Source organism: Danio rerio, chromosome 7 (genome assembly GCF_049306965.1).
Source record: "Danio rerio strain Tuebingen ecotype United States chromosome 7, GRCz12tu, whole genome shotgun sequence".
Classification (NCBI taxonomy): Eukaryota; Metazoa; Chordata; class Actinopteri; order Cypriniformes; family Danionidae; genus Danio; species Danio rerio.
In genome coordinates, this window is record NC_133182.1 from 23,087,354 (window position 1) to 23,096,154 (window position 8,801).

Genomic DNA, 8,801 nt, shown 5'->3' on the forward strand with positions numbered 1-8,801 from the left:
CTGGCTTGTGAAAGCCTGACGGTAATAGTTTATTTAAACAGTTTTAAAAAGTATGAAAAGATAGATAGATAGATAGATAGAGATAGATAGATAGATAGATAGATAGATAGATAGATAGATAGATAGATAGATAGATAGATGTTGTTAGCATGATTCTAGCATGAATTAGCATAATGTTAGCATGATTCTAGTATGAATTAGCATGTTACTAGCACGATTCTAGCATGAATTAACATGTTACTAGCATGATTCTAGCATGAATTAGCATGTACCCAGCATGTTTTTAACATGAATTAGCATGTTACTAGCATGATTTTAGCATGAATTAGCACGATTCTAGCATGAATTAGCATGTTGTTAGCATGATTCTAGCATGAATTAGCATGTTACTAGCATGATTCTAGCATAAACGTCATGTTGTTAGCATGATTCTAGCATGACTTACTATGTTACTAGTGTAGTGGCAATTTTCTTTAAAGAGGCGCTCTCTGTGGTCAAGAAACAAAGTCTTACTCGGAATGTCTTTTTAAAGTTTTATTCTTTGCAAAGAAGGTCACAGTCATACAGCAACAACAGTTTCTGCAGAGTGAGACACTGAAGTCAAGTGTGTTCACCCTTTTATCTGGTTTTTACTGCTTACAAGGTCAAACCCTAATACTGCCCATTCTGACGACAGTTTCTACAGAATGAGACACTGAAGCAAAGTGTGTTCACTGTTCTATCTAGTTTGTACTGGTTGCAAGGTCAAATCCTAATAAGGCCCATTCTGTACGTGCATCAGGTGCTCCGCTGTTTCTGCTGTAAGTTTCCACTACACATGTTTATCTAAAATGAATTTCCATTACAATTCCTCTCTTTTTATCATTCATTGATAACTCATTATTAAATTCATTTTTCAATTGATTTCTAAAATCACACTGGTTAATCATTTAACAGGTTTCTGCTCACATCAAATACACTAGAGATGTTTAAACACTCTTCTTAATATAGTTTCCCCATTAAGAGTTACCTTTCAAAACATCCCTCTTCCCTGGGAGCCGGGCTAAACGAATAATCACTGTTATTGCGCTCCTGACCGAAATCAGACCCTCAGTCACCCCTCAGAGGTTCAAATCACAGAAATTGCCTGTTATTTTCACATTATTGATTTGTTCACACAACAAAATTCTGAAAGCATTTCTTCAATCAGTTAAAAAATTACTAACACTCTACATTATCAATTCATCAATAACACTCACAAACATAGGAACACATTGTTGTTTCTGTACTCTTAAACATACATCACATTTACACTCTTCTCTCGATTTTCATGCAAATGATCACTCTTTTAAGACTTGTTACAGAACATACCAACTCATGCAGTTTGCTGTTTTTGTTTGGATAGACCCAAAATACATATAAGCAAGCAGATAGTTATCTCAAATTTCAAAAAGTCAGGTCCGTTAATATTTTCCCAATTAAGTAACAGCTGTTACCTAAAATTTTGTTCTCAATTTGTTTACGGTTTTTCTTTATCCATATCCATGTAGCTACTGTTATCGTCAAAGTCATAATCAAAATCATGACCCATGTCAACATTCATACCCTCTTTTTTAACCGCCATCTTTACCATCAGATGGGATGTTGTAGATGTAATCTGTCTGCCCACTGACCATGATACAAATCTGAATATACATGGCAGACAACATAATATCACTAGACCCACCCCCAATACAGGTAACACCACAGTAAGGCCCAGTAGATCCAGTTTCCCCTCTTAAACAACAGCCAATCTAGCCATCAGTTGTTTAAATTCTTAGGCTCTTTTACGGCCATTCTCATGTGGGCTACAATGTCAGAAATGGTTTGCTGGAATCAGGTTAATGAAAACAACAGAACACTCAGTGATAATAATAGCAACATCAGTGTGATTTGTCTCAATCCACACACTCCATTGCCAGTTCCAGAGCAAGGAAGATGACGTAACATAATGTCAATGATAGTAACGTCAGCCACAACGTGTTTTTTTTTTTTTTCAGCCCACACATACCTGGCACTCGGAATGGATGCCAGCGAATCTTTTCGTTCATCTTCAGATCTTTAATGCGATGGTCAATCACAGCTTATTCACCTCTCTTTTGGTCGCTTTCTCCTCCGTCTGCTGCTTGGTGTTGTATTCAGAAGTTACTGTCCCACACACACCTCTTGACCTTGTTGTTTCTCCCCAGCTGTGACCTTGCTTCACTCAGATAGCAGCCTGCTGTTTTCTTCAGACAGCTTCAGAGCCCCTCTTTCTCTCCTACTCCCTCGTGGAATCCTTCTCAGGAGATGGAACTTTCCAGCAGTGCCCAGCATGCACCCACGTCGCCCGCTCTGCGACCTTCACCGCTGTCTCAGTGGTCAGTAGCACTTGAAATGGACCCAACCAGAGTTTCGCTCTCCAGCTCTTTCTCCTTAGGTCCCTGATCACCACGAAATCGCCAGGCCTCAGACTGTGCAGTGGTCTCTCAGCAGCCTTCCCCTGTGCGGCCTTTACCTGCACACAAACATCGGACAACACATGAGACAATTCTTTACAATAATTCAACATGTCATTCTCACACACATCTGTTGAGGGCAGCTGCTGTTTTCCCCCATTCACACCTACACGCGGTGGTTTACCAAAGAGAATTTCAAACGGGCTCAAATTCATTTTTGATCTTTTTCTCATTCTCATGTACATCAGGACAATGGGTAAAGCTTGAACCCATGTAAGCCCTGTGTCTTCACAACATTTTGCCAATTTGTTTTTCAGGATGCCATTTTCTCTTTCAACAGCTCCACCTGAAGCCGGATGGTAACTGCAATATGTTCTCAAATCAATTTCCAAATATTGGCCCACTTGTTTGATTGCTTCATTAACAAAATAAGTACCATTATCTGAACTTATTTTTCGTGGTATTCCCCATCTCGGCACAATTTCAGTCAGTAACGCTTTTGCTACCGCAGCCGAATCTTGTTTTGAGGTTGGAAAAACTTCAACCCATTTTAAACACGTCAACCATCACCGAACAGTACCTTTTCCCATTGCATGGGGACAATTCAATGAAATCCATCATCAAATATTCAAAAAGGCCCTGTTGGAGGTGGATGAGATGATAGTGGAACTTTTATCGCTCTGGCCACATTATGTGTGTTGCAAATTACACATCGTCTACAGAAATTGTCCGCAAATGCAGTGAACCCCTTTGTGAACCACAGTTCGTTCATTTGCGCAACCATTGCTGTTTTTGACACATGATCTTTACCGTGAAGTAATTTTGCATAATGTTGGAAAAAATGTTTTGGTAAACACGCCCTGCCCTCAGCACTCTTCCACACATTATCTTTCATCACACAGCCAGACTGTCTCCACTTGTTCTTCTCCAGCCCCGTCGCAAAGGTCTGCATGTCCTGCAAAGAAGAACACACGTCATTGTTATCACCAACAGATAGCAAAGAACATTCAGAGTTGTCCTTGTCTTGGGACGCCGCGACTTTTGCTGCTCCATCTGCCCTGGAGTTACCTACAGAAACAGAATCTTTATTATTAGAGTGCGCTGCGCATTTACAAATGACCAGTTTGTCAGGTAGTAAAATTGCATCCAGCAGCGCTGCCACTGAAGGAGCATTGATTATTGGTCGACCATCAGATTTTAGTAATTTTCTGTGTTTCTACAGAGCCCCAAAATCATGAGCTACCCCGAATGCATATCTTGAGTCAGTGTAAATGGTAGCCTCTTTTTCTGCCATCAATTTACATGCCTCTTTCAACGCCACAAGCTCTGCGGCCTGTGCAGAATAGTGCCCTGGCAATTTCCCAGAGGTCACCACATCAAATTCAGTTGTTACAGCGTAACCAACTTTATTCTGGCCTGTTTGTGGATCTTAAAATGCTGACCCATCCACAAAGAGGACATTGTCACAATTTTCAAGTGGTCCGTCAGAAAGGTCAGGTGGTGGTGTACACACCTGTTCAAGTGCTGTTAAACAACAATGCTCTTCCCCATCTTCCTTAGTGGGAAGAATAGTAGCTGCATTCAAACCAGTACATTGTTTAACAGTCTACCTCCATGGTCCTGTAGGAGCAATGACGTCATAAACCCATTTCTCTCATCTACCCTCTGAACAAATGGTTTTGTTGGTAAGGTAAACCTAATGCAGGGGCTTCAGCCATTTGTAATTTCATGTTTACAAATGCCTGCTCTGCCTCTATCGACCCCTCTAGTTTATCAGTGGATTTCATCCCCTTCCCTAATGTTAGGGCTCTCAGGGGTTGTTCCAAAATTGCATAATTTGGAATAAATGTGCGACAATATGAGCACATACCTAAAAAAGACAACATTTGTTTTTTTTTCGTTAGTGGTTTTGGTACATTTTTTATACCACTCACCCGTTTTTCAGACAGAGATTTGCTGTGTGGTGTAATGACGTGCCCCAAAAATGTTACCTTTTGTTTAACAAACTGCAATTTTGTCAAACTGACCTTGTGGCCCTCCTTAGCCAAATGCCTAAGGACAGTCACAGTGTCTTTCACACACGTCTCTTCATTCTCAGCACATATCAACAGGTCATCAACATACTGTAACAAAGCAGTTCCAGCTGTCAGGGTCAAAGGTTCCAAACTTCTTAACAACGCTTCATTGTACAAAGTTGGAGATGCTGTAAAACCCTGACACAAACGTGTAAAGGTGTAGCCTTTGCCATTAAAATTAAATGCAAACCAAAACTGGCTGTCTTTGTCCACTGGCACACTGAAAAATGCATTTGCCAGATCAACAACTGAATAGAATTGTGATTTTTCAGGAATTTGTGACAAAATCGTGTACGGATTTGGAACTAATGGAGCCCTTTGTTTGACAGCTGCATTTACTGCTTGTAAATCCTGTACGAAACGCCATTCAGTAGGCATCCCATTATCCCTTATCTTTTTAACAGGAAAAATAGGGGTGCGAACCTTAGAATTGTTGTATGGTACAATAACGCCCTGTTCCAGTAAAGCCTCAAATACTGGGGTAATGCCCTCAATGGCTTCCCTTTTCAAAGGATATTGTTGTTGGCATGGTCTGTAATCAGATTTTGCAATGATTGTCACTGGATCACAACCTTTGATGAAACCAACATCATATTTGCTTTTAGCCCACAATTCACTTAGTATTTCTGCTAAAGCTGGGTGTATGTCTGCAGCGTTAAAGTCAACCATGCAAGAATTCTTTACGCAATGTTTGTCAATCGCAGTCACAGTTCTTGAAACAGCTGTTTCAGTTTCACTGTCCACCCTAAAGGCCTGCGAGAGCGCGCTCCATTCTACCCCTCCCTCTCTGCTGATACAATCTTTGACTTCAAGACACTGCTTCTCAAACGGGCCTAAATCAGCCCAAGACTGATGTTTACCCTTGCAAACTGATATGTGAGGCACAGCCTGTGCTGACATGAGATAGAATGAACGCTGCTTTTCTGACAGAGACACTGAAACTGCACACAGACTATCCTTCCAGTACATTTTCTCTAAAATCAAAGTTTCATTCACATTTGCCTCAAACCAAGCCTTTTCAAACTCTGCATCCCTATCAGTTACGACATGTGACGTACAATGCAGTTCACCAGGAGACATTATATCCCTGTCAAAAGGTTTTACACGTTCTTCAGCCAATTTGCAAATTGAATTAGCCCACTCATTGTTTTCAACCAGCCATTCATAAGCCCACTTCGGTGCTTGTGATTCAATTTGTAAACAACAAAATTCCTCTCCTTCAATCACTCTCACACCAGTGGTATCTGCTGTTAAAATCAAGTTTAGTTTACACAAAATGTCCCTTCCGAGGATAGGAACAGGGCATTTTAATGAACAAACAAATGCATGTCTGAAAATTTTACCCCCCTCTGTCTCATAGGTCAGTGGAGCTGTAAATCGCTCAACCACTGTATGACCAGATCCAGACAGAGACTTGTGAAATTTGTTTGTTAAAGGTATTTCACACTGCAGGTCACATGGTCGTATGCAAGATATGCTAGCTCCACTATCAGCTAGAAACTCAACCAATGTATTCTCAATCAACATAGAATATTTTGCATATTTAAAAAAAAAATGCTTCACTATTAAAAACAATGCCAAATTTACAGTGGGAAATGCAAGCTTTTCCTTCATTGCAGAGAGCCAGTTTGTCAGTGTATGTGAATATGTGTGTATAAAAATGTGTCTGCATTTAAACATGTTAGTAAAAAAATGTTCACTTCCCTTTACTGTAGCTGTTGGCTGTTTGCCCAGACCCTCTCCATTCTGCTCTTCCCTCTCCGCACATCAGCTCCTCGTTGTTGGTTAGCGCCTTTCGGGTCAATCCTTAACCAAAAGTCCATCTCGGTTGCAAGCGCAGACATTTGGTACCGGTTCACATCACGTGCACGACAGGCTCTGCAGGTTTCATCGCCATACGTCACATACCAGTTTCTCCATCTAGTATCTTTCTCCCCCTTGACACCTTTGTCACCTTTGAACTTGGTTGTCAGGTGTTGGTTGGATCTTTGGTTGGCCACTTGTACCAGAGCCATGCACAGCTCCCTTTCTGCTTTCTTCTTGTCTTGCTCTTGCTTCACTGTCAGCTTGTCTTCAGCATGTTGAGCACACAGCAGAATGTTCGTTAAATGTCCATTTCTCCAGTTCAAACAGATGTCCTCCACTCGCTTGAGGTGGGAATTTCGTTGGTGCGGTCGGAGGTCTTCTGGGACAGTAGCAGTTGAGGTTTGGGTCAGTTCTCAGGGCTCGCAGCTCAGCCATGGGATAGTGATGGTACGGCGGTACATGTATGGAAACAGATGTATAGAAAGGATTAGTAGTGCTAATTACTCTTTCATTCACCCTTTCACATTTTTCATGCCAGCTGCCTCTGCAGCATTTTCCTCTTTGCCTCTTATCTGCCTCCCTGAGCCAACAATCAACAGTGTCTCCATACGACACACACACATGTCTTTCACAACAACAACAACCTGCTTTTCCTTCTGCCTTCTCATCTGCTTTTTCAATATGTTTAACCTAGTAACACTCAACATTCCTTTTCTCTTAGAAACTTGTGATACTTTATTGTTTTCCTATCTCTTGCATGCCTTTTTCTTTTTTTTTTTCTTTTGCCGTATAAATTTCCCATATTCCAAAACACCGGTGTATCATATCTTTTTATTTTGCTTTGAGACTTCCCCATGCTGGCAACAATCTTTCCCCTGGACTTTTTCGGTACCTATTAATCTGTCGGACGTCTCCAACAGATTTCGATTTTTCACCTAAAATCGAAAAGTTAAGCTTTCCAGCTCTAATTTTGTGGCCCCCAATTTCAACCCCCTTTTAGAAGTAAATCGCTTGGCCCCTGATTTCAACCTCCTTCCGGAAGTAAATCGCACAGCCCTAGATTTCAACCTCTTTTTGGAAGTAAATCGCACAGCCCCCTGATTTCAACCCCCTCCCGGGAGTAAATCGCAGTTAGCTAGCCAAACGTGTTAAAAAGGTCTTGATCTTAGTCAGGCGCCAGATCTCACTTGTGTAAGGTCTTGATCTCAGCTAAACGCCAGATCTCACTTGTAAAAAGGTCTCGATCCCCACCTGATGTCAGATCTCACTTGCATTAATCACGCTGCTATCCCACAGAGACAGATCTACCAGCATGGTGATGGCCCAAATTACAGTGAAAAACCCTTTTAATTGCCTAATCAAATGCCCAAAACTGTTCAATTTTCTTTTAGTAACAAACAAAGAATTTGTCTCTTACCAGAGAGTTCAGATGCCACTTGAGTTCTTTTTCCCAGATGTCAGTGGGGTTCCCCTCCGAGCCCTGCGGTCGGCCCCTCAACCCTCAATCGAGCGGGGCAGGGCTGTGACACGAAATCCCAGGATGATCAGTCACCGTCCGCAGGGTCCGGAAAAGTTCCTCCAAGACATCCCACTTCTGACACCAAATTGTAGTGGCAATTTTCTTTAAAGAGGCGCTCTCTGTGGTCAAGAAACAAAGTCTTACTCGGAATGTCTTTTTAAAGTTTTATTCTTTGCAAAGAAGGTCACAGTCATACAGCAACAACAGTTTCTGCAGAGTGAGACACTGAAGTCAAGTGTGTTCACCCTTTTATCTGGTTTTTACTGCTTACAAGGTCAAACCCTAATACTGCCCATTCTGACGACAGTTTCTACAGAATGAGACACTGAAGCAAAGTGTGTTCACTGTTCTATCTAGTTTGTACTGGTTGCAAGGTCAAATCCTAATAAGGCCCATTCTGTACGTGCATCAGGTGCTCCGCTGTTTCTGCTGTAAGTTTCCACTACACATGTTTATCTAAAATGAATTTCCATTACACTAGCATGATTCTAGCATGAATTAGCATGTTACTAGCATGATTCTAGCATGAATTAGCATGTTGTTAGCACTATTCTAGCATGAATTAGCATTTGACTAGCATGATTCTAGCATGAATTAGCATGTGACTAGCATGATTCTAGCATGAATTAGCATGTTGTTAGCATGATTCTAGCATGAATTAGCATGTTGTTAGCATGATTCTAGCATAAATAAGCATGCCGTTAGCATGATTCTAGCATGAATTAGCATGTTACTAGCATGAGTCTAGCATGAATTAGCATGTTGTTAGCATGATTCTAGCATGAATTAGCATGTTATTAGCATGATTCTAGCATGAATTAGCATGATTCTAGCATGAATTAGCATGTTACTAACATGATTCTAGCATGAATTAGCATGTTGTTAGCATGATTCTAGCATGAATTAGCATGATACTAGCATGATTCTAGCATGAATTAGCATGTT

At 41.1% G+C, this 8,801-nt stretch overlaps 1 long non-coding RNA gene across 1 annotated transcript; it reads right to left on the reverse strand.

The window, feature by feature from the left end:
* Nucleotides 1–519: 519 nt before the first annotated feature.
* LOC141375351 (uncharacterized) lies at nt 520–7,917 on the reverse strand. The gene is made up of 2 exons (XR_012383259.1): nt 3,267–7,917; nt 520–2,515 (listed from the first exon to the last, which is right to left on the reverse strand). It is a non-coding gene; the product is annotated as an uncharacterized lncRNA (long non-coding RNA).
* Nucleotides 7,918–8,801: the final 884 nt, after the last annotated feature.